The following is a 15638-nucleotide window of genomic DNA, read 5'->3' as shown; positions in this document are numbered from 1 at the left end:
GGTTACTTCATTTTTGTGCCTCATGTTCATCATCTGTAAAATGAAGGTAACACCAACCTCACTGAATGAAATTAGACAATGAATTTAAGTCAGCGTGGTGTCCGACACATGCTAAAGACTCAGAAAATGACCAGTTAGTGATTTTTATTAATATTCAGTATTTTAAGCATGTGGTTAGGAGCTGGAATAGAGTAGGCCCTTGGGGAAGTTTACTGAATGAACAAATGGCTTCCGGAGACGCAGAATTCTCCCATTTACATTGCACAGCTGGGCAGTTTTAGAGCACACGGCCAGGAAGTCAGAGTAAGAAGCTAGGATCATGAACTGGAGCTGGTCTCCAAATACCCAAGGTGGCACAGGAGGCAGTCCAGATGGCTGGTGCTGAGCCAACTTGGCCTTAAAAGCTTCCTTGGGAAGGACACAGACTGCTGGCCCAGGCTCTGCGTGGGGTCCCCACAGGCCCGGAGCTCTGCAGCGGGCAGGGAAGATGCTCCTGCTGGGAGTGACAGAGAGCTCCCAGACACTGAGGAAGAGAGCACCCTGCCTGTGGAAGGGACGGCACCTTCTAGTGTGTTTTTGCCCAGAATCACAGAAACCCGTATCTGTCTCTGGTTTTAATTTGCCTTGCAGTATTTAGCTGCACTTCTAGAAAAGCCCATTTAAATAGAGTCTGTATTGTTAATATTTTGAGTCCAGTCCACTCCACTTATGAACAGCAAGTAGAGTCAATCAAGTAAGTATTCACTGAGTGCCTATTAGGATACTGCGTGCCCTCCAGGAGCTCACAACCTAGTCAGGGAGATGACACAGGCACAAAGAGGAACATGGTAAGCGTCAGATGTAGATAGCCAAACACATGAAACGGCCTAAAGATGGCTTGGGCAGAGCATGCCTTCTACATGTGTTGTCAGACTAATAATAGACATTCACGCCCTTTAGCATTTCCTCCAGCCCCACCACCTCCCTCCTTCTAGGGGTAATAACTAACATTTGAGTGCTTTCTGGGAGGGCGGCAGCGCTTTAATTGTATTAACTCCATTTCCCCCTTACGATGGCCCTATGAGGTGAACCCTGTGAGTATCCCCCTATTTCAGACAAGGAAACAGAGGGACAGAGACTCCAGGAGACTGACACACAGCCACATAGCTGGAAGTGATGGTGCCAGGGCGTAAACTAGCAGCCTTGCTCCAGAGCCTACCTTGTTAGGCCCACAGGGCCCAGCTGGCTAGTATTTTATAAGTCTCCTCCTTCAAATATAGAACAGGAAGGAAGATTATTGACATTTCTTTCATAAACTTAACATGTAATCACATAGAGTACAACCAGTTTTTAACTAAATACAGCCTCCTGTACATTTTGCCCTGGCACTAGTTCAGGTAAAATATTCTTAATTTCAGAAGAGGAGGCAGCAAGACTGAACCACAGTGTTTATTGACCAATTTAGACTGTCTCGGGGCACTGCTTTGAGGATCGGAGCACGCTGGGAGTGAATATTTTAACAATCCATGGCAAGATGACAGCATCTTGGGCTCAGACACAGAATTATTCTCAGACAGGGCTTTTTTTCAGTGCCATAAATTTAACCAGCTGGAATTCTTTTCCATCCTATTCAACCTCCCCAAGTCAAGCATTTTGCCTTTTATTGGGAAATCTGCATTTCATTGTATAGATAGAACGCTATGTCCTTGGCTCAGTGGGTCTCCAACAGAACCTGGGTCTCTATTCTATCGCAGGCCCTGGGTGTCCTAAGGGCTCAAATACCAGAAAGTCTCTTTCAAGCATGAATGCTCCGATCAAAGAATGTGAGAGGCAAATCGTCCACCCCAGTGCAACCCAAGCCTTGTACATGATCGTGTGGGGAAGAACCACAGTCGGGGAGAGAGCGGTGCTACTGCTCAGCAGTGTGGCTTCCACCAAGCCTCTGGGCAGGGGCCCTGTGCTGGGCCTGCCAGGGAATGAGCTCTGCCACGCTGTCCAGGATGGGACTGTGGAGCTGGAAGAAGGGTATTTTAATCAACGTATCAGAAGTCATCGTTTGTATCATTGATGTCCTTCAAAATAGTGCTCTTCAGGGAGTACGCATTACTACTTCTTATTCTGGTGATGTTGCCATTGCTCAAAATGTTTTTGGAATTTTAGTTTTACAATAGTGTTTAAGGCTCGGTCTACTTCCTTCTTCCTTCTGAAGGAGAGTTTTCCTGTTTATTTAGCTGCATGTGAAAACATTAATAACCTCATCACTTAAAAATTTATTTATGTATATGGACTTTTTGTTTCTACTACCTACAGGAAATTACTGGTAACAGTTTGATATGTACACCTTACCAAAACCAGATCATATCAGTCATTTAAACTTTTGTCAGTCTAATGGGTAATAAATGCTCACTCTTTGTTAACTTAATGTTTACTTACCTCTAGTAATATTGGGCATGTTTTCATGTTTTTTGGCTATTTGTGAATGAATTGTCTTTTCTAGTCCTTGGCTCAATTTTCTATGAAACTATTTGTCTTTTTCTTTTTGATTATTGAAGTTATTTATATGACAGGGATATTTGGACAGTCTTTTAATATCTTGTATTATAATACAGCTTCATCTTTTGAACATGGGTTAGATTTTTGGAAATGGCTGATATGTGGCATGACTGAGTCAGGCTGAATTATATGTGAAGTTAGTTATATAATTTAATAAATAGAATTGGCACAAATGGTTTTGGGGACAGGCCAGCTGACAGCTTACTTGGAGGGAGCAGAAGGTGGACTAGAGAACTTGAGAATAGCCTACTGGCTCTGAACGTTCAGCAGGATGTGGCATCAGTCAGTATCTTGTTCAGAGGGAACAAAAAGTGCTAGCTAAAAGGGTGATTCTGGTCAATGGAGGTTATATAAAAGGGCTTCTACTCCAGCTAACACTTACTGAGTAACTGCTATGAGGAAAATGCGCTGTGTGCCAAGGGCCCTTCTGTCCCCTCCAAATGTATGGAAAGGTCAAACAGCATAGCCCTTTCTCCAGTCAAAATATGGGTTGTCAAAACCGAATCCCCCCAGATCCTTATAACTAATTATGTACACCAGGGGTGAGGAACGTCTGGCTTGTGGGCCATATACGGCCCGAGAAATCATTTGGTCTGGCCCTGCCAAGGCAACCACAGGCAGGAGTCGAAATTCAATAAACCTAAAGCTTTTTTCATAGCTAATTTTTAAGTTGATAATTTTGTATGGTCCGTAAATCGTGTTATAAATATCCAAATGACACTTGGCAGAAAAAAAGTTCCCCACCCCTGATGTACACATACAGATTTTATATCCATCTTTCCTGGTTTACACCATGAAGCTGTTTCTATAGTGGTTTAGAGTACAGCCCCTGTATCGACTGCTTAGTTTCAAATCCTAGCTCTGCCATCTGTAAGTTGTGTGATTTTGTTTAAATTCTAAAGCTTTTCTTTCCCTTGGCTTTCTCATCTATAAAATGGAAATACCAGTACACACACCTCAAAGGATGAGGTAATGATTAAACAAAACAGTGTACACCAAGCACTTAGCACATTTGGTTTCAGTATGGGGTGGGAGGAAGCATTTTGGTGACCTGCTGCCTGTGGTCATCTCAGGCTGTCCAGGGAATTAACCGAAGAGGCCAACGATGTGGGTGAAAGGTTAGGGCCTGTCTACATTTCTGGGGAACCAGCTCCAATTTTTCTTTCCTTAGTACTTTGAGGCCTCTTCTACTCTGGGGACCTCTCAGTCCTTTCAAGTTCCACTCTGCATTTTTCTGCCTATTATACCATCTTCAGGACCAATGCCAATACCACAGGATCTGGGCACCATCACAAGTGATAAAAATAAGCTTGACAAGCAGACAAATCCCCAGAGCTTCAGCAGCAGCAGCAGCAGCAGCAACAGCAGCAGCAGGAAAACTATCAAACTTCAGGGCACTAACTGAGAAGGGCCCAGAATCTAATCCAGGAGGGACCCAAAAGTTCTTGGTGCCTCTGCATTCTGCCCGTAGCTGAGAGTTGTTGGGCCATAGGCCCCAGAGCCACAAATGGGAGAATTGTGGTGAAAGGGAAAAATTAATATATGCAGGCCTGGTGACACCTCTAACATAGGCTGTTTTATATTGGAATTGCCTCAGTTTGAAAACTTAGGGCCATAGCCCATAACACACAATTTCTTTGCACCAAAAAATAGGTGTCCTCAGATTGCAAAGCAGAAGCAGTGAAGGCTATGGAGTCATATCCAAATTCAAGTTCCAGCACTGAACTTCTCTAAACCTGTTTCTTTTATTGAAAAATGAGGATAACATTGCCTATTTTGGATGACTAGCTGTTGTGAAGATTAAATGTGTATATAAAATGTATTGTCGTGCATATCAGTGGTCTCCATTAGAAAGGAGCTGTTATAGTCATCAATAGGTGATTGATAAATATTTGAATGGGCAGTATAGCTAAATGGAAGACTGGTTCTGTTAGGATAGGCTTGGCAAAAGCAAAAACAAAAATAAGCACACATATAAAGTAATCTCCTGGTGGTTAGTGCTGAGATGGTTGTGCCTTTTCTTGTGCCACCTGGCGCTGAGACCAGTTCTGGGAAGATCCCAGTGGATACACAGATACGTCACCCCAACATAAATGAATCAGGAGGCTTCGCTAGAGTTAAATGACAAAGTTTTATTCAAGGGTCTTAAACAAGTGAACTGCAACTCTGGGAACACTACCAGGCAATACCCAGACTGTTCCAAAGAAAAACAAAAGGTGAGAGTTTCTATGGTGAAAAGCACATCCTTGGGAAGAATCAGTCCTGCATTCTTAGCTTCTGGATTAGTCCACGATGGTGATCTTCCAGCTGTTCAGAGGTTTGGACACATGCACATTCTTTCCTAAGTACTTCAGAGGGTTACCTATAGGTATTGACACAAACGGAAAAATTCCCAAGTTCAAGTTCCCAGGCTACTTACAGTAAAATAAGATTGTTTTCCTCACGTTGCAGTGTATTCTGATTTTTGTTAGTGCCTTCATTTTGTTTCTTACTCTTTTCTCAGGTGACAGAGTTGTAGTGCCATGTCACAGGGAAAGAGAAATTGAATTGCTCCAACTGAAAGCTAACTTTCTTCCTATGTGTTCACAGGCAAGGAAGAGTCCTTTTCCCTGTCAAAGGGAAGCAAAGCTAATGCAGTGTTGTGGTTTTGCATTTATTGGCTCCAGGCTAGATTATACCCCTTTATTTGTCCAGTAACTGTATAAGGACATCATGAACACTGGAGACTCAGGTGCTGATGCCCCAATGTACCAAGTTCTGTTTTGAAATGGATGGGCTTGTAGTTTTGAGATATGCCACATCAAAATGTTTACTGTTTCCTTCGTCCATCGAATTCTTTCTAACTGAAGGTTTTAGCTTTGAATGAATGGGAAAGATTGTGTTAGTCTTAAGTTCTCGCCATAATCCTCTGTTCTAATTGATCAGCAAACAGCTTAAATGTAAAGGACGAGTTCCCAAATCTCCAGGGCGGGTGGTGGCAGAGGACAGTGGGCCTATTTGCCTTCATCACCCGATTGCCTTTTGGACACAGAGGCTTTAGTGAGGCGATGATGTTTCTCTGGTTCCAGAGAGAAATATTGGCATTCGCAAACGAATCCCTTCTTTTTTTTAAGTTTTGGGGGAGCATGCAACTTTTCGAAGGAGGACCAGATTGTTAATTTACATGCTGTTTACATTTTCAAAACTACCTCTGCTCCAAATTCATCTCTGATGGACAAAAAGAAAGAGAAAACAAAATATGGACATAAGCAGCCAGACATGAAGTAACCGTCTCTGTGGATCATAAAAGAAGAGAACCGCAAAAGGTGACCAGGGACCAAAGCTTGCTGTTCTCTGCTTGGAAGGAGGCAGTGGCTGCAGAGAGTTTGGCTCCTGTAAAATAAAGGGACCAAAATGCTCTGCACAGGTTGAGAAACCAGAGGAAGGCTTGAAGCCAGGGGCTGAAGGAGAGCTCACCAAGTCATGGAAGAAGCCTGGGTGCAAGAGGGAAGGAGGACCGTCAGCCTGCTGACTGTGACAGAAGTGGCGAGAGGAGGAAAGCCAGGACAAGCACAAGGCCTTGCTCCCAGGAACAGAGCCCAGCCGCCTGATGGCTCTGGGACTGCGGCTCCATGGGGCTCTAACACCCAGCCTGCTTCTGCGCTGGAGGCCTGGAGGGTCAAAAAAAGAAAAGAAAAGAAAAGAAGGAAGGAGGGACAAAATAAGAAAAGGAGAAGAACAGACTCAAAAGGAGCTTGCAAATCTAAAATTGTAAGTAAATCGTAAAATACAGCTAAGCATCAACTGTAAAAAGAAGAAATGACCCCAGTGAAGTTTATTTTGTACAATAGTCTAAAAAAAACTTTATAATAAGTAGGTGGTAGATGTGCCCCTGCCCTAAAAAAATAAAAAGAAGGCAAGGCATAACTTTCATTTAAAAAATAAAGAATTGTAAGAAATACATAAAATAAAATTACGTATGTAGAGAGAGAAAATTAAAGTGTAGAAATTAAAAACGTAGCCATTGAATTGAAGGTACTAGACAGGCTAGACACCTAGATACCACTAAAGCACACGTTAACACATTGGACAGTGGTGCAGAGGAATTTATCCTGTCTGTAGCACAGAAATAAAAAGATGTAAAAAAATAGAAAAGAACAGTTTAGAAATACGAGAGGCGCATTGACAGGCTTCAGCATTCTGTAATGAAAGTTACAGGGAGAAGAGAGGGGATGAAAGAGAAGCAATAGTTAAATAAATGGCACACACTTTTCCAGAGTTGAATAACAATGTGAGTTCTTCGATCAGAAGTGCATTAGGATACAATGAAGGCTAAGTAAAAGGTAACCCACAGTTAGACACATTGTAGTGAGATTGCAGCGTATCAGTGGGGGAAACAAAGACCAATGTGTGAGTCCGCTTGGGCTGTCATAACAAAATACTGTTGACTGAGTGGCTTAAACAAGAGACACTTATTTCTCACAGTTTTGGGGGCTGGGAAGTTCCAGATAGCTCTCTCCTGGCTTGCACGGGGCTGCCTTCTCACAGTGTCCTCACAGGGTGGGGAGACAGAGTGCAAGCTCTTTCCTGTCTCTTCTTAAAAGAACACTGATCCTATCTGATCAAGGCCCCACTCATAACTTCATTTAGCCCCAGTTACCTCTATAAAGTCCTAAACTCCAAACACAGTCGCATTGGGGGTTGAGGCTCCAACATATTAATTGGGGGGGTGGGGGGTGGTAGACACAAACATTCTGTCCATAACAACCAACTAAAAATCAAAGTTAAAAATATGTATAAATGAATGATAGACTGATAGATGGTTTAGCAGCCCGGAGGGGTAAGAAGACATAGGAGTAACAACTTCTAAGCGTTGAGCCTAGACTACTATACCTAGAAAACTATCCTGTGCAAATGAGGGCAGAACAAAGACCAACAATATAAATTCACAGACTCTCACTAAAACAACTATTAAAAAATACACTTTAGAAATAAAAAATTAAACTGAGAAAAGGTGCACAATATAAGAAACAACAGTGAACACAGTAATTGGTAAAATATACAGGGTGTCCCCCAAAACGTATATATACTTTAACAGCTGATAGCTCAATTTTGCAATTGTAATCTATTTTAATAAACACTGCCTTTATAATTATTCAATGTGTGTGTATACATTTTTTGGGACACCCTACATTTATATTTACATTCATTTTATTGTTAACTATGCAAAAAAAGTTAAGTGTGTGGTTTAAAAAACATGATTAAAATGAAAACAAGGCAATGATAACAAGATGAGGCAGGCTCTTTATGGAGAAAAATATTAAGGGTCAGGAAGATGATAACTGATTTTGTAAGAAAAAAATTATAATTTTATCAGCTGAATTTTGCTGCATAATAAACTACTGCAAAACTTAATGGCATGTAACAAGCATTATCTTATTTAGCTCTCAAATCTTTGGGTTGGCTGTGCAGTTTTTAAAATCTGGGCCAGCTCAGCTGATCTTGACTGGGCTGTGACTGGCTGGTGGCTAACTAGACGATCTAGGATAGTTTCACTTATGTGTGTCTGGAAGTTGATTGCCTGCCTGCTGGGATGCCGCAGTTCTCTTCCAAATTGTCTCTCACCTTCCAGATTGTCTGCTGGGGCTGTTCCCGTGGTAGTCCAGGTTTCCAAATGCAGCCAGAGAGCAAGCCTCGCCGTGCAAATACTTTTCAAGCTTCTGCTTGTGTTACATTTACTAATGTCCCAATAGCCAAAGCAAGTCGCATGGCCAAGCCCAGATTCACGGAGTGGAGAGATAGACTCCACCCCTTGGAAGGAGGAAAAGAATGTGTGGGACTGTTTTTAAAATCTACCATCGCCTGCTCCTTGGCCACATATTATTCACATTTCTCCCACGTGCAAAATTTGCTGATCTTCATCTCAGGCTCTCGGTTTCATCCTGTGTACAGCATCGGGCTGGAAGCCTGTGACCGCAAGGTCAGGATGTGACCAACGCTCCTCAGATGTAGCTCCTTGGGTAAGGCTCTAAATCAAGAGACCTGTGAATTAAAAATGACATCTGCTCCCTACACAACAGACATGCAATGGTGAGACAGGGGCAGTTTATATGAATAGACTCTCCACTTCAAAGAAGGGGAGAACAGAGATTCATAGCAGTTACAGGTCTAAAATACCCCCTGGGTAAGTGTAGCCCGGTCACCCTACTCCAGAGCAAAAAATAGCCCTTCGTTAGGGTTCAGTTCTGCGTCCTAGGAGTGTCCTTCCAGTCCATGTTCTTCAAGGCTCTTTATTCCGTTCTCTAGTTTCTTGGTCATCCCCTCCCCCCAGAAGTCTTTCCTTTATTTCCATAAGAAATGACCCACATTAACAGTCCAATAGTTTTCTCATCTGGCCCCTGCCCACTGATAGTTGAGAGCTCAGAGACCTTTCTGCAGTTTAATCAATCTCTGTCCCTCTAGTCCAAGTTGGTGGTGCTTTTGCTAGTATAGTTTTCTTTAAAACATTTCACAATTTCTATGTAACAGGTTATTGTCCACCTCATTGAACAAAAGCCACACCCACAATTGTTTTTCTCTCTAGATTTAGTCACTGTGATTTTGGATTAGGGCTCTGTCATGCTCTTAAGATTCCTTTTTGTCCAGCTAAAAAGGTATACTAGGCGCTTCCGTAAATCCTTCAGGGGTCTTAACACATGGTCATACCCTTGGCTCGCCCTTTGTCTGAAAGCCTCCTTTTACTTTGAGACTCTTTTACTCAAAGATTATCAAATATGGGGAGGCTGGAAATGAGAGACAGTTTGGAAACGACACAGCAGGCCCTGGCCTTCTGCATTTTGTCTCAGTTCTGGTTGCAAACTGGACATTTCCCTCTTTAGCTCATTGTTGTCTGGACACACTTTATCATGTGCAGTTGAGAGCACCCAACTAACACTCTCCATATTCTGTCTGGAGAGCTACTTAGCTGTAACTGAAACTTCATTGGGTTCATCTTTTTCTCTCTCTCAGGTTACTTCAGGCTTCAGTTTTACCAGTCGTTCTATCCCTACATAGCACAAGTCATTGTTCTCCAAGCCTGCCGTAGCAGTTCTCATTCCATTTTCCCAGCCTTTCCAAGCTGTTTCCTGAATGCTTTTTCTAGCCACTGTCCTAATCCCAAGCCAACACCACATATTTTAGGTTTTTGGTATGGCTAACCCCCGCTCTTGAAACTGTTGGGGGCGGCAAGAACGCCGCCAGGTGTTAGACCAGTGGGATCAGATGGGACCTGTGTTCAGCAACCTCAGTGCTTGGGTTCTGGCTAGGAAAGAATTCAGAGCCAAGACTCAAACTATAAGAGAACATTTATTTATAAAATCACAGGGGTAGAAGAAATAATTTGTAGAAGAGATGGGCTTAGGAAACAAGTTATAGAGGCAAAGGAAGAGCCCTTGGAGCTTAGAAGTGAGGAAAGTAAAAATGATGCTCCTAGGGGGACGGGGAGGGAGAGGAGAAAGGTGTGAGTGTGCTACTGGGAGGAAGAGCGCACTTGGTCCTCTGTCCTAAGGGTTTTAAGGGTGAAATATTATGGAAGGTCCCAGGGGAAGGTCTTAATATAATATTCATCAGCTTTCCAGTTATGTCCTTTCAGGGTCGGGGTCTCCACTGATTGGTCAGCACCACGTCAGGGGGGTCATTATTCAATGCAGCTGGTCCTGAGGTCAGTTGTGACAGTGCGTTGCTTGTCTGGTTTTGCTGCTTTCTGGGCCTGGAGCTGAAATACCACTGAGGCCTAGATGCTATCCCTAGGGAGGAAAGGTCAGGGGGTCCAAACTGCATGACCAGCAACATGCTGGGGAGGAAAGTCACCCTGGGGATGAGGTCCCACTCTGCAGTTGTCATTTGCTAGGCACCCAGGACTTTTCACCCTGGTGACCTTCCATACCTGGCCCATAGTCCTTGCTCTGCTCATGTCTGTTAACTGCCTACCACAAAACCAATACCTCTATTAGTTAGCTTTTCTGCATAAAAAGCACCCCAAATTTAGAGACTTAAACCAGAGCTGTTTTTATTTATATTACAATTCTTTGGGTTGGCCAAGTGGTCTTTCTGGTCTGGGCCAGCACAGTTGATCTCCTAGTAGAATCAATAAAGCTATTCTTTGAGCAAAATTTATGGCCTTAAATGTGTTAATTAAAAATTTAAAATATGTTGAGTATTGTGTTATGTTAAATTGTATTTGGCTATGTATAAAAGAGAATCTAAAAGACCATGGCTTAAAGGAGCTAGAGGTTTAACATCTGTCACATAATCAGAATTTTAGAGGGAGACAGTCCAGGCCAGATGTGGAGACTCCATTATGCCATCAAGATCCCAGACTCTTCACGCTGGTTAGCTTTGCTCAGTGGTTAGAGCATCGGCCTGAGGACTGCAGGGTCCTAGGTTCGATTCCGGCCGAGGGCACATACCTCGCTTGTAGGCACGAGCCCTGGCTGTGCATCCCATTCGGGATGTTTCTCTCTCACATCGATGCTTCTCTCTCTCTCTCTTTCTCTCTCTCCCCCATTCTCTCTGAAAAACAATGGAAAAAAATATCCTCAGGTGAGGATTTAAAAAGAAAAGATCCAAGGCTCTTCTAATTTTCCTTTTATCTACACTTAGCTTTCAAATGCGTGCTTGCAGCTTCCTCGCTGCAAGGTGACTCCTTTACCTCCAGCTTCGTATCCATAGTCCAAGCACGATGGAGGAAAGGACAGATTGTGAAAGAGGCATGTTCCAGCCGAGTCTGCTATTTTATGTAGAGCTTTCCTGGAAGCCCTACCCAGTAACTTCCACTTATGTCATTGGTAAGAAATGAATCACATGGTAGTTCCTAGCTGCAAGACAGCCTGGGAAGTATAGTTTGTTACTTAGCTTGGCACATTGCCTTCCCAGATCAAATAGGGGTTACATTAGTAAGGAACAAAGGGAGAGGAAACATTGTGTTGACAACTGCTGTTGTCTATATGTGTCCATGTCAAGAAGTTAGAAATAGAACAAAATAAGCCTTTAGAAAAGTAGAAGGAAGGAAACAAAAATAGGGAGACAAATGAAATGAAATAGAAAACAATTTGGAAGATTAAAAAATTATAATAAAATAAATTCCTAGTAAGACTTTTTTCTCAAAAAGCCATAAATAATATTTTTAAAGAAAGGGAAATACAGCTAAATGTATGAAATAGGTAATAAAAATCATAAGACTGTACTCTGAAAAAGGTTATGCCAAAATTTGGATTGGGGAAAGGCATGGAGTTTTCTAGGCAAATATAATTTGCCATAACTACTTCAAAATAAACAGAAAACTTCAATAAAACAACAATCATTTAAGAAATTAAACTGATAACCAAAAGACTTTCTCTCAAAGAAAGTACCAGGCTTAGGTGATTTACACCTGTACTATGTTCAACTTCTAAGATAATATTGTACAAACTGTTTAACGGAATAGAAAATGAGGAAAAGCTATCTACTTTTACAGTGATAATATAGTCTAAATGCTCCAAGCAGATGAGCAAAATACAAGAAATTAAAATTATAGACCAGTCTCATTTATAAACATAGATGCTTATGAGATGTTTGCAAATCTATTTGAAATATTTGCATTCTGACTAAGTAGAGTTTATGCAAGGAATTAAGATGATCCAATATCATAAAATATATTAATGTAACAAACCGTATTAACAGATTAATAATACCTATAGTCTATAAGATACAGAAAAGGCATTTGTCAGAATTTAGTACTCATTCATGATTAAAACAAACTTCTCAGGAAACTAAGAACAAAAGGGAATTTCCTTAATTTGATAAAGGGCATCTATCAAAATATTACAGCAGAAACTATTCTTAACACTAAGATTTTAGGCTCCCTTTCAGTCAGTACAGTCATAAGAAAGATAAAGATGTCCTCTCTCATCTTTTATATTCAGCATTGAACAGGAGGTTCTAGGTGACGCAAAAAGACCAAAAAAAAAATGGTGTGAATATTGGAAAGAAAGACGAAGCTGTCCTTATTTGCATGCAATTTGATTTTCTTGGAGTTTTTAAGTGGAGACTATAAAGAGCTTGCAAATTTCCCTAGATACTAAATCAGTATATCAAAATCCCATTCACCAATAATAACTAATTAGAAAAATTAATAGATAAAGGATCCCATTTTCAGTATCAAGATACCTAGAAGTTCTCCTCACTAAAACATATATAAGAATACTGGAGAAAATTACAATTATTGAAAGAAAAAACAAACAAACAAATAAATGGAGAAAAAGGCTATGTTCATGACCTGGAAGACTCATTATGAAGATGCCAGTTCTCCCCATTTACTTATAAAATAATAGGCTTACAAGTGCGGCTGAGGATGTGGAGCAGCAGAGTCATTTACCACCGAGAGAAGTGTAGATCAGCGCAACAGCTTTAGGAAACAATTTGGTTACACCTTTTTTTTAAATTATGTTTTTGTTTTGTTTTTAATATGTCTTTATTGATTTCAGAGAGAGGAAGGGAGAGGGGGAAAGAGAGAGAGAAACATCAATGATGAGAGAGTCATTGATCGGCTGCAGCCCGCAACCCGGGCCTGTGCCCTGACCGGGAATCGAACCCCGATCGCCTGGATCCTAGGCCGATGCTCAGGCGGCTGGGCTGGTTACACCTTTTAACCCGAAATTCCATTCCTAGGTGGAGAGCCTTTCTTGTGTACCTCAGCAGACTTGCATTAAAATGTTTATTGCAGCAAAAAATAGGAAACAGCCTAAATGTCCATCAGCAGGAGAATGGATAATAGTGCTGTGCTCATAGAAAGAAACACTATACATATTATGAATAGCATTAAAATAGAACATTATTCTTAACAGATAAATCACAAAAACAATGTTGAATGAAAGAAGCAAATTATGGAAGGATATGAAAAAAAGTATTTATATAAATTTAAAGCTTGGGAAACAATACTACAGGGTGGGGCAAACATAGGTTTACAGTTGTGAGTACATGAGACAGAGTTTATTTTTGTGTTATCATTTATTAATTTTATTAATTGTATTATTTTCCATAAGAACAACTGTAAACCTGTGTTTGCCGACCCTGTATATAGCGTTTATGCTTAAATTGTCCTTTTAGGAGACCACGCAGACATGCTCAGGGATGGTAAACCGTGAGATTATGATGGTGGTTATCTCTAGGGGGGGAAGGAAAGGACATAACAGTGGGAAGAGAGGCGTCACAAAGAGCCTCCGGTGTGTCTGATATTCTTTTAAACAAAGGTCTGTTTGTCTCTAGTTTAGAAATCTTTCACCATTAAAAGTTGTTTTATCCTAAATGTAATGAGGTGTCCTGGCTTGGATCCTGGAACATGAAAAGGACATTAGTGGAAAAACTGGTGAAATCCAAATAAAATCTGGAATTTAGTAAATAGTAATCTGCCGATGTTGGTTTCTTAGTTTTGACAAATGTGCCATGGTAATGTAAGATGCTGACATTAGGGGAAATTGGATAAAGGAACTCTGTGTATCATCTTAGCAACTTTTCTAAAAATCTAAAGTTATTTCCAAAATAGCCATTTATTTTAAAAAGTGAGGGGTAAGCCCCGGCCAGGTGGCTCAGTTGGTTGGAGCACCATCCTGTGCACCGGAAAGGTTGTGGGTTCTGTTCCTGGTCAGCGCACATACCTAGGTTGCTAGTTCAATCCCAGTCAGGCTCATAAGGGAGGTAGCTGATCAATGTTTCTCTCTCTCTCTCTCTCTCTCCCTCTCCCTTCCTCCCTCTCTCCTTCTCCCCCTTTCTCTCTCTTTCAAATCAATAAACATATCCTCGGTTGAAGGTTTAAAAAAATGGGGGGTTGGATTTTATATTTTAAAATGCCCCTCTTAGCTCTCCCCCATCTCCACCCTCCCCACTGTCTACCCTGACCTCTGTCCTTGCGTGGATTCACTTCTGACAGGTCCTTGTGGTCAGTCCTGTTTGGGTTTACTGCTTCTGGTCTGGTTATGTCCTGCACATCTATCTGCCCTGCTTCAGAACACTCTTAGAGGGCAAGATTAGTGTCTGCAGAATCTGATTTATTCTAATTTCAGGGGTTGTTTGGTACTCAAAGATCTTAGAGTGGGAAGGGACCCTAACAGAGCATCCTGCCTAATCCCTTTCCACAAGGAGGTAAGGCAGGGAAGTTATTTCAAAAGAAACACCTGGTGGCCAGAGAGGCTTCGGGACTCAGTGAACAATGAAGACTGGAACCCAGAAGTTTTACCTCCTTGGATGATCTTTTTTCTCACCTCATTGTCTTCTGAATAGCCTCACTTGTTTGTTTTGAAAACCAGACAGTTATATATTACCCAGAAATGGTTTAGGTGACAGAAACACTGTAACTGTAGAGGTCAAGGTGAGGTTGGTCCATCTTTTTGTCTCTTTGTTATGAATCTTCTTAGGATTAGAGACTGCCTACCACCCGAGCAGAGTGAGCTGGGGTGGGGAGGGAACCAGAGCTGTAGAATGCATCTTCGCCCTCAATCCTTATCCTAACCCTCTGGATAGATGTCATTGCTCCCATCTTACAGATGAGGTAACAGGCTTAGAAAGATTAAATGACTTCCCCAAGGCCATAAAACTAATAAGCATAAAGGTGAAATGGGTGTTTTTGGTCATTTATAACGAGCCTCTTTCAGCCACATCCGAGTTTATAAGAATCAGGTGAACTTTGGAAAGTCCCTAGATAGCCACAGGATGAGGGCTGGCTACCAGGGGAACCAACCAGGTTATTAGAGGGTTGGAACTTTCAGTATCACCTCTTTACCTCTTGGGAGGGGACAGGAGCTAGGGACTGACTTACTGACTAATGGCCAGTGATGTAATCGGTAATGCCTATGTAATGAAGCCTCCACAAACACCCAAAAGGACAGTGTTTGGAGAGCTTCTGGGCTGGTAAGCAAGAATGTATCCATGTGCCGGGAGGGTGGTGCACTCTGGGCTTCTGTGGTTGAGATATTTCCGGACTTCATCCTGTGTATCGCTTCATTTGATGTTCATTTGTGTTCTTTAGTATCCGATGTAATAAACTATTAATCTAACAAATGATTAAACCCAAGGAGGGGGTTGTGGGAACCTCTGATTTATAGCTGGTTAGTCAG

The 15638-nt window shown here is 41.7% G+C and overlaps 1 protein-coding gene across 1 annotated transcript in view; it reads left to right on the top strand.

Annotated features, from left to right (window-relative positions):
- MYLK (myosin light chain kinase) overlaps window positions 1-15638 on the top strand; it is a 229387-nt gene that overhangs the window by 14496 nt on the left and 199253 nt on the right. The gene's annotated exons all lie outside the window — the stretch shown is intronic.

The sequence above is a fragment of the Miniopterus natalensis genome, chromosome 6 (assembly GCF_054644295.1).
Source record: "Miniopterus natalensis isolate mMinNat1 chromosome 6, mMinNat1.hap1, whole genome shotgun sequence".
Classification (NCBI taxonomy): domain Eukaryota; kingdom Metazoa; phylum Chordata; class Mammalia; order Chiroptera; family Miniopteridae; genus Miniopterus; species Miniopterus natalensis.
The sequence above is the reverse complement of the archived record's forward strand: the minus strand, read 5'-3'. Positions and strand labels throughout refer to the sequence as shown.